Here is a 20773-nt window from a genome sequence, read left to right on the forward strand (position 1 = left end):
TCCCTCTCCCCTCCTCCCTCCCTCTCTCTCTCCCTCTTTCTCTCTCTCCCCCTCCCTCTCTCTCTCTGTCTTGCCCGTCCGAGTGCGCTGGCACTAAAACCTGAGCGGGGCAGTTTAATTGGTTCTGTCCCGCAGCAGAGACCCGTTGGATGGGTGGGGCGGCGGCGTTGGCTTGTTGTGGATGTGTTTGTGTGAGGTAACGGGCTGCCTGAGCTGCTCTCTCTGCTGGAAGCCCTTTTCAGCTGTTGTGTTTCCCACACTGCCTCTAATGGACCCGGCTGCTACCTTCCTTTATGCGGAGTGACCTGCCTCCTTCGCCACTGTTACTGGTCCTCTCTTCACACGGCGCTGTGGGGTTTTGCTTGGTTGTTTTGCTGCCGTGTCTGTTGGATGTGGAGGCAGAGATATCTTGGGAGTAGGTGTGGTTTTAGAGACGCTCTTCTCCACTTTCTACATTATTTATCTCTGTTACTACGAGCGTTTTGCTCCCATATGAGGCTTTTCTGTCTCATGATGCTGAAACCTTGCCTCTTACAACAAGAAGCATATCAGGTTTTCCTACATTTGATATTTTTCTCTCTGTGTGTTCAAGTTTGCAAAAACAAACATTTATTTTGTTTTAAAATTCAACCCATGTAGAGGTCTGCCCGACAGCTGGTTTGTATTAAGTCTATTTGCTCCCACCTAGTGGTGAGTCATGGTAGGTACAAACTGAAATTTTCCTTTTATGGGAGGAAATTTTCCTTTTATGAACAGGTTATGATAGCTCTTTGGGAAATAATGTCTAATTGTTTTTTTGTGTAGAGAATCATTTTTGATAATTAGATTTTAACTGTTTTAGGGCGTCTTGTCACTGCTGGCCACGAACCGCAACTCGATGTTTACACTCGCATGTGAAAATGGCTGCGAACAGATGTTCAATTATACAACTGTACGTCTTTGAAAAGCAGAAGTAGAGCCTCCTGCACAATCAAAAAGAATGCAGCAAGTTGTTTTTGGATGCACTAGAAAAACACACAAAAAAATTACCAAGTATTTCTGGTGTAGTTTCTACTGCAAATATCTTAGTAGACTTGGAATAAGAGAAAACTAACTTATAAGTAGATTTTCATCGTCAATATTTGACGTAAAACAAATATTGACGTTTGTTTTACGTCAATATTTCCTCAATTTTGATAAAAAATAAATAATTTTCACTTGTAACATGGAAAAAATGTCAGAAGTAAAATAATCTACCATTAGAAGTAGCACTTTCTTTAATCAATATTTTAAAAAATTATCGACATAAATCTGTACAAGTTTGAAAAGCATAAGTAGAGCCTTCTGCACAACCAACAACAATGCAGCAAGTGTTTTCTGGATGGTAAGTCAACAAGAAAATGTTTGTCTTTTCCAGCAGCCATTGTACAGCACACACAGACGTAGCTGGCCAAACGTACTGGAGCTCAGATTGGGTTGCTAGGTAACGGGGCTGGGATTCTGGGGTTGCTAGGTAACGGGGCAGTGCCAGCGGAACGTGACTCAACTACTGGGAGGTTTTTGGAACGGCTCATTTTCCAGACACTAAAAGCAAAACAAAAACAAACTTATTGTCAACATTAATGAGTTATTCAAGCTTCTATATCTTACTGAAAAGTAACTTGTGAGTTGGCTTTATCTTATTTCAAGCTCACTAAGATATTTACATTAGAAAATAGGCTAAAGATTTAGTGTTTTTGCAGTGTAAACATCTTCCTTTCTTTAAAAATGCATCGAAATTTGTGGTTGTGTCATTAAATGTGGAAAAGGCCTTGAGGTTGACATAACTTTTGCCAGGATTTGGTGCTTGCTAATGTTTCATCTGGCCTTCAGAAGTGAAATGAATCCTGATATTAAACATGCTGGTGGTATTTTACTTGACTCCAGGGTTTCCCCCCACGTCAGGCTTCCCTCGGAGCTCCGAGCTGAAAAATGTATTTTTCTGCTGGGAATCTTGCTGCGACGCGTCTCACTCTGCAGAGCTTAATCCTTTTTGTCCACAGAAACAATGAGTGTGAAATCGCAGCCTGCACAGACGTCTTCAGGCAGCCGCTAATCATGTTATATTCCCACACTGCTCAAGGTTGGATGCAAGTCTGCTTCTATATGCAAGCATGTTCACACACAAAAACAATATTTAATGTCGGAATTAGGGAGAGATTTATGCAAATTAGCACATCCTGTATCCCTGGAATACATTTTTTCTTTCTAGGGAAGAGTAAAGAGATTTTGGGGCGTATCCTAGGGAGAAAGAAAAACTCAATTATTGAGGACTTGCTGAGAGAATAATTTAATTAAAGAGGCTCCCTGAGTTTCACTGCAAAAGCACAAAATCTTATCAAGTCTTTTTAGTCCAGTTTCTAGTGTAAATATCTTAGCACACTTGAAATTAGATAAAACTGACTCACAAGTAACTTTTCAGCAAGATATAGGAGCTTGTTTTTAGTAAATAATTCCTTAATCTTTGTGAAAAATTACTGACAGATGCAGATTATTTCACTTATAAAAAGGGAAAAAGGTCTTGTAAGTGAATTTATCTTGCCAAGTAATTCTGGTCCAGTTTCCAGTAAAACTATTGTAGCTCTCTTGAAATAAGTTACCTATAAATTAGTTATTTTTATCAGCAAGATGCAGGAGTTTGTTTTAAGTCAATAATCTCTTAATATAGATGAAAAAGTGATAGTTTCACTCGCACATTCTTTCACTCATAAGACATTTGTCCATGTTTGTAGTGTAATTATCTGCCATTGGAACTAGTAATTGTTTTTGTCAATATGAAGAAATTACTGACTTTAAACAAACTCCTATATCCTGCAAAAAGAAACTAATGTGTAATTTCTAGTTTACTGAGATATTTGCACTAGAAGCTAAACACACTTGGGAAGGTTTTGTGTTTTTGTAGTTTTATTTCATCTTGCATCAGATAATCTGTCCTTTAATGTTGATTTCATGTTGTGTTTGTTAATATTTATGTTTTTTTTTTGTGTGTTATAATCCCAGAATGACTCTGAAAGTTTAATATTAAAAAGATTTTATATTTGGTTATAAAACTTTGATTCTGCTCTTTTGTCCGTAACGCTGACAGCATGTAGTGATCGAAGTTTGTTTGAGATGAAACTGAGCCCAGGAATCTGCGGCTGCGTCGGCTGGTTGTGTTGTTTTAGGAGCTGCTGGTTGTTTGAATGACGAGTCGGAGAGGAAAGACGTGAGTGAACATTTCAGCGCTTCCAGCCGCTGTGGAGTTGAAACTATTGGTAAGTTCAGGAGAGACGTTTGTTTTGGATCTCCCAACTTATTTCAAGTTGGATCAAGGACTAGAAATGGAGAACAAAAATCCTGAGAAAACTAAAATAATATATACACATATAAAAAAAAAAAAAAGTGAAAACCAGCCCATTTATACAGACAACGATTAGAGCCACTGGGAAAAAACAAAAAATAAATAATTTCTGACTTCAAACTGACTTCTAAGATCAGAAGTCCAAATTTTGAGAAAAAAGTTTGAATTCTGAGATTTAAGTCAAATTTTGAGAGAAAAAATTAATTCTGAGGAAAAGTGGTTTTTTTTTTTCAGTGCCCTAATTGTCTTCCATAGATTTACTCTCCCAAAAACAAAATTGATGAAGCAAAAGTTTAAAACTTCGTTACTTTTTACCCATTGTCTTCTACATATTTGTCTATTTACATTTATAAGTTTATATAAAACAGATTTAATTTAGTAATAATTGAATTATGCATCCGTTTGAACCAAATTCATCCAGGTCCGTCCAGTTCAAGCCGTTTCCTGTCACATCCGGTGTTCCTCAGGGCTGTATCTCCGTGCTCTAAGCTGTGTACTTCTACATGTATTACACCAAAGTCCTTCTGTAACTGCTTATAAGGAATCAAATCCTTGTTTTACATTCATTACCTGCAATACAAGTCCTTGTTTTTCGGAACAAAAACTCAATTCTTTAATTTCATCAACACAACATGATTAACATACACTTTACCTCTTTCTTTAGGTACACCTGTTCATACAAACCAATTTATTCCTCTAGACAAGATAATTTACAGATGTTGAAAATGAGCATCAAAATTAAAGGGCGACTTTCATGCACCACCATCTTTTAGGTTGTCATGATCTCAAAATGAGAATATCCAGTTACTGGTGCTGGCTTTAAATACAGAGACTGCAGGAGAATGAAAAGCCTGGTTCAAGATTATAGAACAGCATCTAGTAGCTCAACTAACTACAGGTTGCAACAGAGGCATGCAGAACGCCAACTCTCCATGCAGAACACGCCGAACCTTGAAGCTTCTGAAGAATACCACATTATATGACAATCGAGGCTGCAATTTACATGGGCTCACCAAAATTGGAAGCAGATTGGAAAAGATTGCCGGCTGTAAAGAGTCTTGCTTCTAGCTGCACAATGAGACGGTGAGGTCAGAAGTTAGCATAAACAACAAGGAAGCAGGGATTCACTCTGCTTAGTGTTGAACCTTCAGGCTCAACACAGGGGATGTTTTCAAGTAGTCGTCTCCACAGGAAGGCATTTCTGAAAAGCCACACCTGATTGGAGGAAGCATTTTCTTTTTTATTTAAATATTGCTAGCTTGTTTCTACGATAGTGTATTAAAAAAGGACGTAAATTTCCACCAAAAACGAAGAAATTTTTATTCATCTCTGACATTTTTTGTGGAAAACAAGACAATTTCTGAGCTCTAAAAGCCAAAAATTGTGAGAAATAAAACAAATAAACTTTTAGATTAATCTCAAAAATGTTCTTGAAAAAAATTATTATTTTGACTTTTGAATCTCTGAAATTTCCCGTTTTTTTTTTTAAATAAAATTTTGGATGCTAGTCTCAAAATTCATTAGTTTTTGACAGAAATAATTGCCTAACATTGATAAAACGTAGATTATTACACTTATTATAAGACATTTTCCACGTAAATGACGTAATCAGCCACTGGAACTAGAACTTTTTCAACAATAATAAACAATTATTGACTTAAACAAGCTGCTATTTCCTCCTGAAAAGTTGTTTGTGAGTTAGTTTTGTCTTATTTCAAGTGTACTAAGGTATTTGCACAAGAACCTACACAGAAATACCTGGAAAATTTTAGTATTTTTGCAGTGTGGAGCAAAATCTGTGAGATTTTCAAATCCTAAAATGCAGCAAAAATAAAACACACTGACTTACATGCATCATAAAATGGCAGATGACTTTGTTTTTGTTGCAATGCTTTTTAAAATGACATCTTAAAGGTGCCTATAAATAAATGTACTACTGTTTGTAATTCAGTGCAGCATCTGCATTTTTTAAATCGACCATGTGGGGGCGCTGTTGCTCGCCCTGAATTTTGAGACGTTAAATTGAAAAGGAATTTCATCCTCAATAGCAGGTGAAATCTGATATTTTTGTAAAGTTAATTTATGTTTTCTAGGTTTTAAACATAAAATGTGGGCTTACACATTTTGTAAAGAAATATAACCTCAATCTTTACTTTGTCCCGCTGCTAAATAATTACTTCGAATCTCTTTCTTGATCATATTTTAGAAAAGATCAAATGTGTCCCTGATAGTTGATCAAATGAAGGAGGAAATAATAAGAACCAGGTTGTAAGGAAAGCTTAAAAAAGACCAATAAATACACATTTAAGACAGAAATAAGTTTCTATGGATCTTTGTTTTTCATCAGTGGCTCCTGTTCAAAGACTGGCTGAGGTCTGTTTGGGTTCAAACAGACTTTAAAGTAGAGACAGACAATGATACACTGTGCAAAGCCGTGTGTGTGTGTGTGTGTGTGTGTGTGTGTGTGTGTGTGTGTGTGTGTGTGTGTGTGTGTGTGTATGTAACTGTCCCTGTAATTGCCGGTAAGTGGCTTAGCGGTATCTCTGCTCTGTTCCTGCTGATAACTGTGCACTCTGCCATTTCTTGTAAAACTGATAAGAAGTTTTCTTTACCTCACCATAGAAGGAAACCGTTCACACAGATGCTCTGGAGAACAAAAACACGTCACAGACTGAGTTGGAAAAGAGAGAAAAATGGTTCAACTGAATTGTTTTGAAGTATTTAGGGGGAAAAAATTGTTTTTTTGGGTAGTTTTTGGCTTTTCTTGATCTACATAATCAAGCCTGAATGGTTTTGCCTCAGTTTTTTTTTTTTGCTAGTGGGACTGAGATCGGCATTAGCTGCATTTCCATTGACCAGATAATTGGGAAAATTTGAATTACGAAAATCCATCCATCCATCCATCCATTTTCTTGCACCCTTTTTTCCTCAGTGGGGTCGGGAGGGGTGCTGGTGCCCATCTCCAGCCAACATTTCGGGCGAGAGGCGGGGTACACCCTGGACAGGTCGCCAGTCTGTCGCAGGGCAACACAGAGACACACAACCATGCACACTCACACTCACACCTAGGGGCAATTTGGAGAGACCAATTAACCTAACAGTCATGTTTTTGGACTGTGGGAGGAAACCGGAGTACCCGGAGAAAACCCACCATGCACAGGGAGAACATGCAAACTCCATGCAGAAAGACCCCAGGCCGGGAATCGAACCCAGAACCTTCTTGCTGCAAGGCAACAGCTCTACCAACTGCGCCACTGTGCAGCCCGAATTACGAAAATGAATTTGCTTATTGTAAGTGCACCAACTTGATAAGGTTTTTGCAGAAGGATGATGTGGTTCTGAAAGACTTTATTTTGCATCACTCAAGTCACAATATGAACAACCACATGTTACCACTGCCGGAAATGAAGAAGAACATGAGAATGCAGAAATGGAGTAGAGTCAAATTTTAGTTGTTGTAGGAATTCTTTGGCAAAAGACAACAAGTCATTTCTCCTGCTAGCGTTAGCCGTTTGTTTTAGTTGTATTTACCCAGAATGCCCTGTGCTGTAGTTCACTTCCTGCTTTTGGAGCAGTCAATAGTCCGTTTGGTGTTCACATATACATTCAAACTGCATCAGAGTTCACTTCAACCGAACCCAGACTGAGGTTTATAGAGTTCGATTCCGTTTTCACACTTTCCCAACCCAACCGGACTTTCTAGACCAGGGGTGGGTAATCCTGGTCCTCGAGGACCGGTGTCCTGCAACTGTTAGATGTCTCCCTGGTAGAACACACCTGGATCCAATCGCTGAATCACCTTCTAAGTGCAGTCAAGTTCTCCAGAGTCCTGCTAACGACCTTATTATTTGACTCAGGTGTGTTGAAGTAGACCCATTTAAAAGTTGCAGGAGACCAGCCCTCCAGGTCTGGAGTTGCCCACCCATGTTCTAGACCAACGAACTTGAGTCTGATTAAAGCGGACTGAACGTACCGTCAGTATTCCTACATGTGAGGGTGTGAATGCAGCCTCAGTTGTAGTTTGATGTCCTCAGAAAGCACCGTTTCTCCTCCTCAGTGCTTCTCCCATCTGTATTTCTGTTGGGTTTTTCTTTGCTGGAGGTCAAACCGCAGGCCTATATTTACTCTGCAGATCCTTCTGCTGAACTGCCTTTAAAAATGAGCTTTTTCAGAGAAATGATTTGGTTTCAGTGCCTGTTCCTAAACTCTTAACTTGTGTTGTGTTATTGCTTGTGTTGGCCATCGTGCTGGTACCAGAGCAACCAAATGAGTCTGCTGTTTGCTTCAGGGCCTGGTGCACTGCGGCGGCTGCCAAGCAAAGCACTGTCTTGGGTTTTATGGCTTGTGTTTGGACATAAGCGAAGTTTTCTTTGTCCTTTATTTGACTCTCAGCTCCTTCAGGACAGAGACGCGTGGCTGTGTTTATTCTGTGGGCCGAACACCTGATGCTCTCTCGTCTCTTCCTCTCCCTCCGATGCTTCGCCGCCGCCAGCGCGTCTATTTATACGACTTGTTATCCAGGAGTGAAGCTTTCCTGGCAGGAGTCGCTGAGCCGGGCCACGGCCGCCCCAGGCCTCCGTGCGAGGCATGGCCCGCGTCCCTGGAAGAATCGCCCACTTCCTTTGTGTTTTCTGAAGCCGGTTATGTAAGCGTGTGACCTTCTCAAGCTGACGCATGATGGAGGCTTTTCAGAAAGCAAAAAGCATCAAAAAGTCAGAGACGAAAATGATCCCTGATGAAAATGGAAGATGAAGCTTTTGAAATCCAGTCAGCTTGGATTTCTTTTTGCTTTAGTCATAGTCATGTTAAACTATGATGCAGTATTAGGGCCACGGGAAAAAAACTAAGACATAAATAAATAAAATTACAAGACTAAAGTCATAATATTACGAGAAATAAAGGATGTGACGTTCTCAAACCGATGAAGRCTTTGCAGAAAGCGAAAAATTCAAAAAGCAAGAGACGAAAATGATCCCATATTTGTTTCTTTTTCTCAAATCCAGTCATCTTGAATTACTTTTTGCTGTAATCACTATTATGGTGAACTGTGAYGGAGTAAAAAACAAAACAATAAAAGTCATAATATTGTGACAATACAGTAGAAATAATGAGAATAAAGTCAATATAATAAGAAGAGATGTATGAGAAGAAATTGAAATAATATGAGAAAAAATCCTTAATATAACAAGAATGAAGTCATAATACGAGACAAAAAGTTTAAATAATATGAGCGACAATAAATTTGTGATATTTGAGAATAGTCATATTACTCGAATACCGCAACTTCTCGTATTATTTCGACTTTATTCTTGTAATATTACGACGTTATTCTCTTAATTTCATATTTTTCGTTTCCCCAGCGCGGCTCTAATTTTCTGTCGTCCCTTTAAAGCTTTAGATTTGGTGAATCTCAGCAGCCTTTAAACGTTTTCCTGTAAAAAACAGTTTCCAAAGAGGATCGAACCTTCGAGGCTGAGTTCAGCGGATAACGACGCCCTTCGCAGCAGCGCTGGCCGTGAGGGGAGTTGGAGGTGCGGGGAGTGCCGACGCTGGCTAATTGGAGGAGGATGAGGGTGTTGGGTGCCAGATGTTCGGCTACATGGCTGGCAATGGAAAAGTCGCCCATGTGGAACCGGAGCTGTTTGATTCCCTTCATGTGGCTCCCTCCTCCCCACGTCCCTCCATTAGAGGGTTCAGGGACGTTTTTCATGGAAATAAAGACTCTTATTTTACGTCATGGGTTTAATGTGAACGCATCACTGTTCGGCTCATGTGGAGCGTGTCTTTACGTTTGTGTGTGTCTGTGGTGGCGCCATGCCAAGCTTGTGTTCATGTTTGAACTGTGTCACATGTGCAGTGCCAGCTGTTTAAGGAAAATGGCTCCCTGCTGTGTAATGAATTGAAGAAAACCTGAATAAAGTAGCAATTTACTCCTAATAAAGATATATAGACTCTGACTAATGGCTCAGAATGACGACCATCATTGAGGATCCCATGTGGCGCTTCAAGCTGTATTGTATTATTACTGGAGGTCAATTAAGACACAACGCTGAACAAGAGCATTTTAGTTTCCTCTGTGTTTCACCTTCTCACCCTGCACACTTTGTTTATGTTTTGGTTTTTAACAAACAAAACACAGAAACGTTTGTTCACGCATCGTATCGCTTATCGTGATAAATATCTTAACAATTTTAATGTATCGTTTTCACAATAAATTCCAATTATTGATGTTTAAAACTATCATTATTGTCGGGATTGATAGCGTTACTATTTTACCCACTGTCTGTTCAATGAAAACATCAACAAGTACAGATACATTTGAAAATACAGCGTGTGGTTTGGTGACATAAGTCGCAGTTGTCCTAATGAAGCGTTTTACAAATGGGAATGTTTTAAACGGCAGCATTTGGGTTTGTGGGACTGAAATTACGCAGTTACCTGAGAAGAAGGAATACAAAACATCCTGCTTTTGAAAAGTTGAAGATTTGCTTAAAAAAAACAAAATAAAATTTTATAAATCAACTTCAGAAATGTTTGAGACAAGTCTGATTTTCGAAGATTGAAAGTTTTTGACTTTCTAAACTCAAATTTTGCTAAAAGAATCTCAGAAATGTTGAGATAAATTACATATATTTTCTACAAAAGCTGAAAATGTTAAACTTTTCAAACTCGGATAATTTCAAGTTTTTTCTAGACATTTTCAGAGATTAAACTCACAATTTTCAGTTTTTGTCTATCAAATTTTCAACTTTTCAGGCTCAGAAGTTTCCATGTTTTTTCTTTAATTAGTCTGAGAATAAAAGTTTCTGAGTTTTTTCTAGGAAATTTTCAAAATTTCAAACTCAGAAATTTCCTTGTTTTTTTTCCTGAAAACTTCCTGAGATGTTTTGGTGGAAATTCACTCCATTTTTTTTTAATTTCTATCTGCAACGACCCTAATGCACTGTCGTAATGTAATGATGCGTTTGCAAAGGTACTTTTCCTAACAATTACTTTACTTAGCCTTATTTTAACACCATAACTGGCACTTCTTCCACATTTTCACATCTAATTAAGAGAAACTGCTACAGCAGCTGAGGATGAATTTTATTGAAACTTTTATGTAACATAATGATGATTATTGCATAATTTACCTAGAGGTCTTGCTCAGGGACTCTTGGTGGTCCCTGGCGCCCGACTCGCCACCTGCAGCAGCAGCAGCAGCAGCACCTCCAACCACAACACGACCAGCATGTGCGTCACTTGGGCACCAGTAAAAACATTTCCGCCTCTCCTTTTCCATCTGCCCTGCATGTTTTCTGCCGCCGTGTTTGGATTCATCTCGGCTGCTTGAAAGGAAAGGAGAAGAGAGGGGCGCTGAACTAGGCGCTCGTTGTGGGAGCGACCGCCCGGGCCATGCGGAAAAGTGATATCAAGCCTCTGAACGGCTTCTGTCTGCCGCCGCTGCCACGCACGCTGAGCGCCTAATGAGCAGAAATGGCTCTCTCTGCTGTTTTCTATGCTTTTCAGCCCGTTTCATCGATATACTGCCGAGTGAGGTGGGATGTTGCCATGGAAACAGCAGACAAAGACCCTGACCAGGGACGTATGGGGGAAGTAGAGAGGCCTGACTCGAGTTTAKGTGTGTGTGTGTGTGTGTGTGTGTGTGTGTGTGTGTGTGTGTGTGTGTGTGTGTGTGTTTGCATTATGAATCTTGAGCTGCATCACCTCAGGAATAAAAAAAAAAAAAAAGCACATTTTGGTGAAAACATCTGCTTTGCTCTCGGGTTTTTACATGCAGTTTGTTGGCTGGTCGTTAGACTTCAAACTGGAATAATCCTTAACGACTCGTAATTAGTGAAACTACTGGCAAAGATTCCCGGTTTTCAAACATCCTCTGCATTTTCTCTACAAAGTTTTTCTAATTGGTAAGATTGTAATGAGTTTGTTTTTTAATCCAAAATGATTTCTAGTTTGTTGGCTGTGCAGCTGCTTCTATAGCGTAAAAAAATACACAGTAACTCATTTTGTCACTGATATGATCCTGACTTTTTAGTTGGTAAATGTTTTTGTTTAAAGTTTCCATTTTATAAGCACAAACGTAAAAATGTTTTTTTTTTTAGATAGATCTCTTTACTCTGAATTTTTTATTATTTTTATAATTTTTTTAAATCCTTATTTTAGTTTGAATCCTTGAATTGTGGATGTAATTTATGTCCTTTTCTTGGAAAATTTTGCTGCTTTTGTGAAAAAGAATTTTTTTTTATTTTTTTGTTTTAAATCAGCAACAAAGAAACTTTATAGTTCAGGTTAAAATCAGCTGCATTAATTTTTGTGCAACAGCTTCAAAATTGACTAAAGTCAAAGTTTATTTAAATACACATTTCAACTGACTAATGTATAATTACATAATTGATATAATAAGTTTGATAAAAATTSACAGAAAAATACCTAGAAAAACTTAATTCTAGTTTCTTAAATTTTTTCAGGTCTGATCGAGTCAAATAAAAGAAAATAAATATTTGTATTTCTGGACTTTATTTGTTATAATTTTAGCCAATCTGCCTCTGGATTTCCTTTATTTTTGTGTTTCTATCCTTAAAGACAAAACCACTGTAGAAACATTTCCTATACAATAAATGATAAACCTCAATATTGAGGCTTGAAAGTAACTAAAGTCTTGACTTTTGACCAAAATCAAGTGTAGGAATATTATTTAAAATCACAGAAAAGAAGTAAAACTGAATCTCGACACAACAGAGAAACACATGAAGGTCTCAGAAGGAGGAGAAAAAGAAAACGATGCTGATTAGATTTGATTTGAGTCGCGCCCCTCAGCTGTTCGCGACGCGCTTCGTGACATTTTTACCAAGCAGCTGCTTTGCTTCAGTCGACTCCATTCAAACAAGGTCAGTGGAAATTCAACTTATCAGGCATTTTTATATCAAACTCTGGAAAATTTTAAATCAGGTTTGGGCGAAAAAAAAAGCGATATCTATGTTGAACAACGTCAATTACCTAAAATAATGGCAAAAGTCTCTATTTTTTGTTGTTTTCTTCTCAGTTAACCAAATATTAACAGCATGAACTTACAATCTCAGAAACTTTAGAGTTTCAAGCTCTGAAGATAAGAAATTACTGAATGAATTTCAAGTTGGCTGCCTCTTAACTTCGAGCATTTACGGTCTACCATTGGTGCCAAGTTGGCTTGTTTTCCACTAAACCTATCCTGGCGCAGGTTTCCAACGGATTAAAAGTAGTGAGCAGAGCTTTTAGCTGGCCTCTAGTGGTTCCCATTGGTGTTTTGGCTCCAAACCGAAACCCTCCACTTCTCAGGTCATGCGCCTCTAGAGTCCACTGGATCTGAGCCAGTTAAGCAGGCGCAGTACTGGGAGAAAGCCAGTAGCAATCTGGACCGGTTCCAGATTGGGCCATCGAGTTCAAATCTATCCTGGAACCGCCTGTTGAGCACAAATTACCAACTGGAGTGGATTATTCAGATGATCCGACTACCTGCTTTGGTCGCTTCCCCCTTCGTGACTTTTCTACTGTAAATGTTTCCAGTCCTGATTGTTGCTGAACAGCTCAGGTTTTCAGGGAGTTAAAACCATCACACAGTTTTATTTGTGTGTCTTGGTTTACCAAAAACCTTTTAATTCAGATAATAGTAGCGTAATTAAGGAAAAGACACTGATCTGAATCTTCAGTTTTAGGTGTGAGACCAAAAATGGACCAAATACTCTTGTAAGTGGAGTCGAGTTGAGACTCAGCTCAAATTATGGCAGTAACGTTGCCCCATAGATGCTTCATAATAAAATTACTCAAGTAAAAGTAAAAATACAGATTTTWAAAAAAAAAAAAATGTACTCAAGTAAATGTAACTAGTTACTGCTGCTCAGCTTTGCTCTTAACACTTAACGTTTTACTTGTTCAATGACATAATTGTCCCAACTGAACCAATTCAGCACAGTGTCAGACATTTTTTAAAGTGCATTCTGGTGTTTTCTGAAAACAAAACCACACAGTAGATTAAAACAAATCTGTTTACGACGGGTGTGAGAAGTATTTTCATAAATATCAGACGTCATCACCAGGAACTGAGGTCATAAATTTTTCACACTTATTTGGTCAGAAGCGAAGAGACGACGTTCCTCCAAAGTGGCATTAATATCCTGAGGTCACCCGAGGTGAACAATGATAAATCTGGGTTTCAGTGAGATCATACATATTTGATCAGACAATATACACCTGTTATTAGTTTCCTCGTAGGGTTGGGTAACTGGAGATTAGCTTCTGTCGCTTTTTATTTCCTGTTATTGGATCTGTGCTGCCCCAGGGCTCGTGTAAATGATGGCACTCATAACGGCGCTCTTCCAGTGGGAGCTGTCATAAATTCAACCAGTGGCAGCTTCTGGATCCAGTTGGTCAACCAGCTGGTTAGCTGCTCAGCAGCAGATTAACAGATTGAAACTGTTGTAATTTTTAATCCCAGTCAGGGTTGTGTCTTCATTGGTCGTCTGTGAGGGAAAGTTGGACTCTCTCCTCTGAAGCCCTGAAGGAATGCTTTGCTCTTTTCCACTGCAGCCAATTATACCAGTCAGTGCAAAGGGAATGAATGAGTGAGTGAGGAAGAAGAGAAAGTGCATCCTCAGCTGCCTCCTTGGTGTACAAAGCAATCTATCACTCTATTATTTTTGTCCAAATAAATTCATGCAGCCTGCAAAGAAGTGAGGCGCTCCTCTTATTTAAAATCCTGGCACGCATCTGCCAACCGCTGCCAGCTGAATGGTTTCTGAGGGTGACTACCAGCGCCGGGCGGATGGTCCCCAACCGCAGAGGCGCGTCTAACGCCGAGCAGCGTTTCGTTTAAACGGGAGAGCTCATCAGACGTTTCGCCTCGCTGTGGCGGGTCGGAGATAACCAATTAAATTCTGTTCATGCTTCACATCCTAGAAGGACATTTAGTTTTCCTTTGTGGTCGTATCAACTTGGAGTTTGTGCTTAGTGGTTATGTAACAACGTGAGGGAATTCAGTGCAGAATCCACCATGAATTTTAATCTGAAAGAGTTTCCGGCGTTGTTTGAGCCATTGTAGAAAAAAAAAGAGTTAATTTTCATCAAAAAACTCAGAAATTTTGAGATTGATCTCAGAAATTTTCTAGAACAAACTTTGAGATTTCTGAATTTGAAAAGACTCAGATTTTGAGATAAAACTCAGAAATTATCTAGAACAAACTGGGAAATTTCTGAGTTTGAAAAGTTGAAAATTTGTGAGAAAAGACTAAGAGATTTTTTAAATTAAACTTATAAAATTTCTAGGACAATCTTTAAAATTTCTAAATTCAAAAAGTTTAAAATTTTACAAGAAAAGGCTCAGAAATTTTTAGAGTAATCTCAGACATTTTGTTGAATAAACTTGGAAATCTGAGTTTAAAAAGTCAAGAAAAAAATTCAGGAATTTTCAGATTAATCTCAGTCATTTTCTATTAAAAAAACTGGATATTCTGAGTGTAAAATGTCTAAAATATACAAGAAAAGACTCAAAAATTTTGAGATTAAAGTAAAAAAAATTTCTAGAGGAAACGTATAAATTTCTGAATAGAACAGTCGAAATATCGCTTAAATACAAAATTCACATTTTGCAATTTTTGTGCTTCTATTTGCATCTCTAGTGCTTCTAAAAACAGCCAGATCACTTCAGAAAACCCACACAGATGATTCTTGGCAATAATTTTACCTTGTCTAGAAAATGAGCCGTTTCAAAAACCTCCAGAACGTAAAGTCCCCAGTCAGCAGGCACTGCCTTTCACCTAGTAACCCCATTGTAGCCCTACTCGTTACCTAGCAACCCCAGCGGAACTCTGCCCATCACCTAGCAACCAAAACTGAGCTCTAGCACCTTCAACCAGCTGGTTTTAGAATATAATAGTCTTTTATTAATACCATAAGAGGGAAATTCACCTGTAATAAAATATAGCCAATTGAATATAAAAAATCAACAAAAAAACTACATAAACAACTGTATATTAATAAAGTAACTACAGATTAAATAAAATTAAAAAAAAAATTTATTTACCGTTGTATGGGCTGGGTTTTTTGTTGTAGATGTTTTTTACCATCTAAAAACCACTTGCTGCATTGTCGATTGTTCATGAGGCTCCACTTCTGCTTTTCAAAGTTGTATATTTGCATTTCTCTTTGCAGCCAAACGTTGAGTTAAGGACGTGGCCAACATCTTGTTTGGATTTAAAGTGACATCTCTTTCTGAAAGAAGCTCAAAGTAGACAGAACTGATGAGTCTGAAATCTCATTATTTAAGAATGATTTTGTACAAAAATGTTATGAAAATGTTTTGTTTAGACTCCAGACCTATTCTAACCTGTTCAGGGAAACATAATAAAATCGAGTGTTGCTTCTGCCTGCATCCAAAATCCTTTTAAAAACTGTTCCAACGTGTAAACACTCACTCTGTTTTCATATTTTCCTCACTTTATATTTAAAACCAGGTATCACTAACACAATATTTCCTGTCACAGTTTTTTTAAAGCTACAAAACATGGTGGTTTGATTCCAGAAAGTCTCGGCTTGATGTTTGGGTCAAGGCGTCAACATCTCTCATGCATGCTGCTCCTGTGGCTGTAGCCATCCCCAGACAGTCATCCAAGGATGCAGCTCTCCTAATGCGCTCATCCTCAGGAAAGTTTTGTGCTTGTTAATGGAGGGAGAATGCTGAACCGCTCAAGCTGAAATGGGTCAGGCGGACTGATGGAGGGAGAGAGGAAAAGAGGAGTTGGATCTTGACGGGAGGAAGGAAAAACTGGGGAGAAAACTCCTCCGGGGTGAGGGCTTGTCTGTCGCTCTCAGTGTCACACACGGCTACTGAATGTCCTCGTATCCATCCATGTTTAGCGCTGTGTGTGTCCCTATGTGGCCTTTGTAAGCTGCTGTTGTGAAATTGGACCCACAGGGGCTGCAGGATAAAGGAAAAGATGAGCTAAGGGTTAAGAAATCATCCCATGAAGGCATTTCTCAAGGTTTCTGTGCGTTTGTTCACGAGTGTGTGCGGACTTTTTGTTTGTTTGTTGGCTGGTCCAGAAGTGTGGAGGGTGGGGAAGCAGCTGGCAGCAGCTCTGATGTGATCTGACATGGTTTCAGCTTGTAAAGGATGCTTTGGGCCTCAGAGACTTCCGGCACAAGCCAGTACACTGCAAAAACTCAACATTTTACCTAGCGCTTTTTCTTTAATTTCTAGTGCAAAAATCTTATCACACTTAAGATAACACTAGAGAGGCACTAATCGGATATTAATATCTGTAATTTATGAAAAATTACTATTTATATTTGCAGATTATTTCACTCATAACAGGAAAAAAATGCCTTGTTATAAGTTAAATAATCCACCAGAGGAACTAGAACTTTTTAATCAATATTTGGGAATTATTGACCCAAACCAAACCAAGCTGCTATATCTTCCTGAAAGCAACTTTTACGTTATTTCAAGTGATCTACATACACTTTTTCACCAGCCGTTATTCAGCATATAAAGTGGTAAAACCCCTAGCAACCTCAGGCAACCCCAGGCAAGTTGCTAGGCTGGTAAAACCTAGCAACCTAGCAACTTGCCTGGGGTTGCTAGGTGACGGCTGGAACTCGTCTTGGGTTGCTAGGTAACGGCTGGGCTTCTTTTGGACTACTAGGTGAAAGGTCAGTGCCTTCTGATTTGTGATGTTACATTCTGAAGGTTTTTATAATTTTAGATATTTGCACTAGAAACTAGACCAAAATACTTGGTAAGATTTTATTTACTTATTTTATTTTTAATTTTTTGCAGTGCATGGCCCACCCTCCTCTTCCTCTTTCCTTTTTTAACCCATCTCTCTGTATTTCCCTTACAGCATCCTTGTGTCTAACCATTCCCTTTCTGTTTACTGGAGGAAAGTTGATGCTCAGTCATCTTGCAGGAATGTTTTACAGTTTTGTTTTGTTTTTCTTGGGGATTGCACATTAATTCTGACGTCTTGGTGATTTTCTCTGGCTGTCACAGTGATGATGTGCTGTGGACTGGTCTGTAGTGATGAAGGTGCATCCCTGTCCTCTTTGTCTATCACAGTCACGTCATGGTTGAGTAACCCTGCCGACGGCAAAGTCAAACCAAGGAACCCTAGCATCAGATAGCTAAATTAGCTCAGCTTTAATGTTTCCTCTTACATTACGGCTTCTCTTAAAGGGGCAGTATTGTGTAGAATTTACTATTTTTACATCATGCTGTTCCCTAATCAAAACCGTACCTGAAGGGTTTCCTTGATTCGTTCATGTGTGTTTGTGACATTCTTTAATCTCCATGGCAACCATTCAGCTTCAAAACGTCTGGTTGGACCAAGCCCCGCCTTCGAGGTGAAGCTCCTCCCCAGAACTGCAGTTTCCAAGCTTTAGAGTTTCAGCCTCACAGAGCAGGGCTAACTTACATTGTTCTTTCAATAAATAACCTTTTTTTAGAATCTGTATACTCCGGTTAATGACTAGTCAATTACTAAATTAGTTAGCGATTATTTCAAGTCATTGTGATTAATCTAGTAAATCGTTTTGACTCCAATTTAGTTTGAATTAACTTTCAATTCTTACTACTATTCTTAATTTTGTAGCTAATTAGTTAACATCAATATTTAAAATATAACAGAAATGCGGAGTTGCAAAGTAAAAAAGTAAAAATATTTTGTTGCTGTGCTTAAGTAGATTTTTCAGGTATTTATATATTACTTGAGTATTTGTCTTTCTGAGGACATTTTAGTTTGACTCCCTACATTTTAAATTAAATATCTGCACTTTCTACTCCTTATATTTTTACATTTATGACTAGAACTTCTTAAGTATTATTGACTTGGCGAAAATCATTCTTGAAGCTGAAAATTACTTTTTACTCTTTGTACTTGAGTAGATTTCAAAACTTTTACTCTTTTCTGTTTCCTGAGTAAAAACAGTTTAACCTGTACTTTTACTTTTACTCAAGTATTTTACTTAAGTATAGAATGTGAATACTTTTGTCATTTCTGCAAAAATGGACAGAAAGAACCAGCCAATCAAATCCAGTCAACGACTTTGTGTTTTCCTCTCTCGTATCTGGGCGATGGGCTTTGGTTCGACCGTAATTCTCTGCAGACAACAGGATTACCTCGCAGCAGATAGTGGGAGACGTGAAGCGGGTTCTTCCTGACCCGGCTCGCTGCTGGAGACGGGCCGGACCCTCTCCTAAGCTCTTTAAAGGATTGCTGGCTGATACACAGCACGTCTCCTAATCTGATCTCCAGATTGCTGCTGTCAGAAACAATAGAGCTGCTGAAAGGAAAACACCCCTGCTTGGTCAGAATGACTTTGGGCGAAATAAACAGTCAAGGACGATGTCATTAGGATTTGGATGATGCAAAACGATAATTTAATATTCATAATCTTGTTTCTGCAAATTGATTAATTACACACAGTGATATTTTTAAGCTTTTATTTTTGGTAATTATGATGATTTTCCACTTACAGCTAGGTTAAAATATAAATAAATCTAATTCAGAAACGGCATTTATTGTACAGTTTACCATTTATCGTGATCAATTTGTTGATGTATCTTCGTCACAATTAATTCCAATTAATGATGTTTAAAACTCTCCAAAATTAACCTTACTGTCAGGATTGGTAGCTTGTTTTGAGTAAATAATTCCTTAATATTGGTGAAAAAGTACTAGTTCCTCTGGAAGATTATTTCACTTATAACATGACATTTTTCCCATGTTACAAGTAAAATAATTTGCCAGAGGAAATAGTACTTTTATATGAATATCATGCAATTATTTGCTTAAAACAAACTCTTACAACTTGATCAAAGGTTACTTGCAAGTTATTTTAGTATTTTTTCATGTGTGCTAAGATATCTGCACTAGAAACTAGACAAAAATACAAAGTTATTTTCATTTTTAAACACTTAATCCAGACATGGGGTGAATGTGTGACCAAACACCAAAAAAATATCATGACATAATTGTTTCATAACAGTCGATATTGATAACTTTTAATTAGTTTTTTTGTTTGAAATATCTGAAATACTGCCAACCTTCTCCTGTTTTTTCCTCAGTGTTTACTCCATGGCATTGTTTTTTATTTTTAAGCAGTTATGAGGCGAAACTTTAAACTGCTGCTGCGCAAGTTACTCAACGGGTTGTTGCTAGGTGACCAAAGAATGAATGAGTTGCTAGGTAACCAGGGAGTTGGTGTGTTAGTTAGCCTAACTTAGCTGGCTTTGAAAGGTTGAGTGGCAAGTTATTTTAGTATTTTTTCATGTGTGCTAAGACATCTGCCCTAGAAACTAGACAAAAATACAAAGTTATTTTCATTTTTAAACACGTAATCCAGATATGGGGTGAATGTGTGGCCAAACACCAAAAAAATATCATGACATTATTGTTTCATAACAGTCGATATTGATAACTATTAATTAGTTTTTTGTTTGAAATATCTGAAATACTGCCAACCTTCTCCTGTTTTATCCTCAGTGTTTACTCCATGGCATTGTTTTTTATTTTTAAGCAGTTATGAGGCGAAACTTTAAACTGCTGCTGCGCAAGTTACTCAACAGGTTGTTGCTAGGTGACCAAAGAATGAATGAGTTGCTAGGTAACCAGGGAGTTAGTGTGGTAGCTGGCTTTGAAAGGTTGAGTGGCTAAAGTTGTTCCACTGCCTACATTTCCCAGAATGCCGTGCGGTTATGAATCAGATTTCAGTTAATATTCTATTTATTAAATATTGAATATTCTGTCAGACGTATTGTTTATAGATATTGATCACGTTTCTATCACATCTGTTGTCATTGAGTTCTGTTCTGTCAAAGTGTTTGTTGCTTCTTTCTCGTCACAAGTATTTCTGTTTTCTCTTTTGTATTGGTTAAAGTTTGTAAGTTGTCTTCTAGATGATGAAACTGATGCTGAAATGCGTTCTGATCAGTTTCAGTCAGCACACATTTTGCACTCTAAGCAGAAGAAAAACCAAATCTGCACTTGGCCCCTGTGTTTTTACACATTGTTTGCAGAACATTTTGTTTTTTTGCATTAATTTTCGTGTCACGCCAGCTGCTGTTCTGGTGCTGCTGCTCGCCTATTAGAAACACTGCTGCCAACCTCTGCCAAATTAGAGCCTTTAACTGGTGTTCTTTTGCGGTTTTTGAAGTTGGCGCGTTTCCGCTTCCCAAGCTGTTCGGCTTTGAACATCTAACAGTTTGGCTTTCAAAGTTTTAGGGTTTTTACAACTTTTCATAAACTTCAGTTTGTAACCCTTTAGGTTCCATCAAAGCCCGGAGGCAGGAAATGAGGCTTTAAGCCCGATTTCCTCTCTTCGTAACAGTTTGCTTATATTGGGTCATCTTTTTGTTATTTATTGCTTGTGGTGATGTTAAGTACC

At 38.3% G+C, this 20773-nt stretch overlaps 1 long non-coding RNA gene across 1 annotated transcript in view; it reads right to left on the reverse strand.

The window, feature by feature from the left end:
* LOC103462910 (uncharacterized) overlaps positions 1–19899 on the reverse strand; it is a 39187-nt gene extending 19288 nt beyond the window's left edge. The window contains exons 1-2 of the long non-coding RNA XR_533410.2: positions 19852–19899; positions 18507–18649 (exon numbers count right to left, since the gene is read on the reverse strand). This is a non-coding gene — a long non-coding RNA (uncharacterized LOC103462910). The remainder of the gene's footprint in view (positions 1–18506; positions 18650–19851) is intronic.
* Between the last annotated feature and the right edge of the window lie 874 nt (positions 19900–20773).

Source organism: Poecilia reticulata, linkage group LG3, assembly GCF_000633615.1.
Source record: "Poecilia reticulata strain Guanapo linkage group LG3, Guppy_female_1.0+MT, whole genome shotgun sequence".
In the NCBI taxonomy this organism is placed as follows: domain Eukaryota; kingdom Metazoa; phylum Chordata; class Actinopteri; order Cyprinodontiformes; family Poeciliidae; genus Poecilia; species Poecilia reticulata.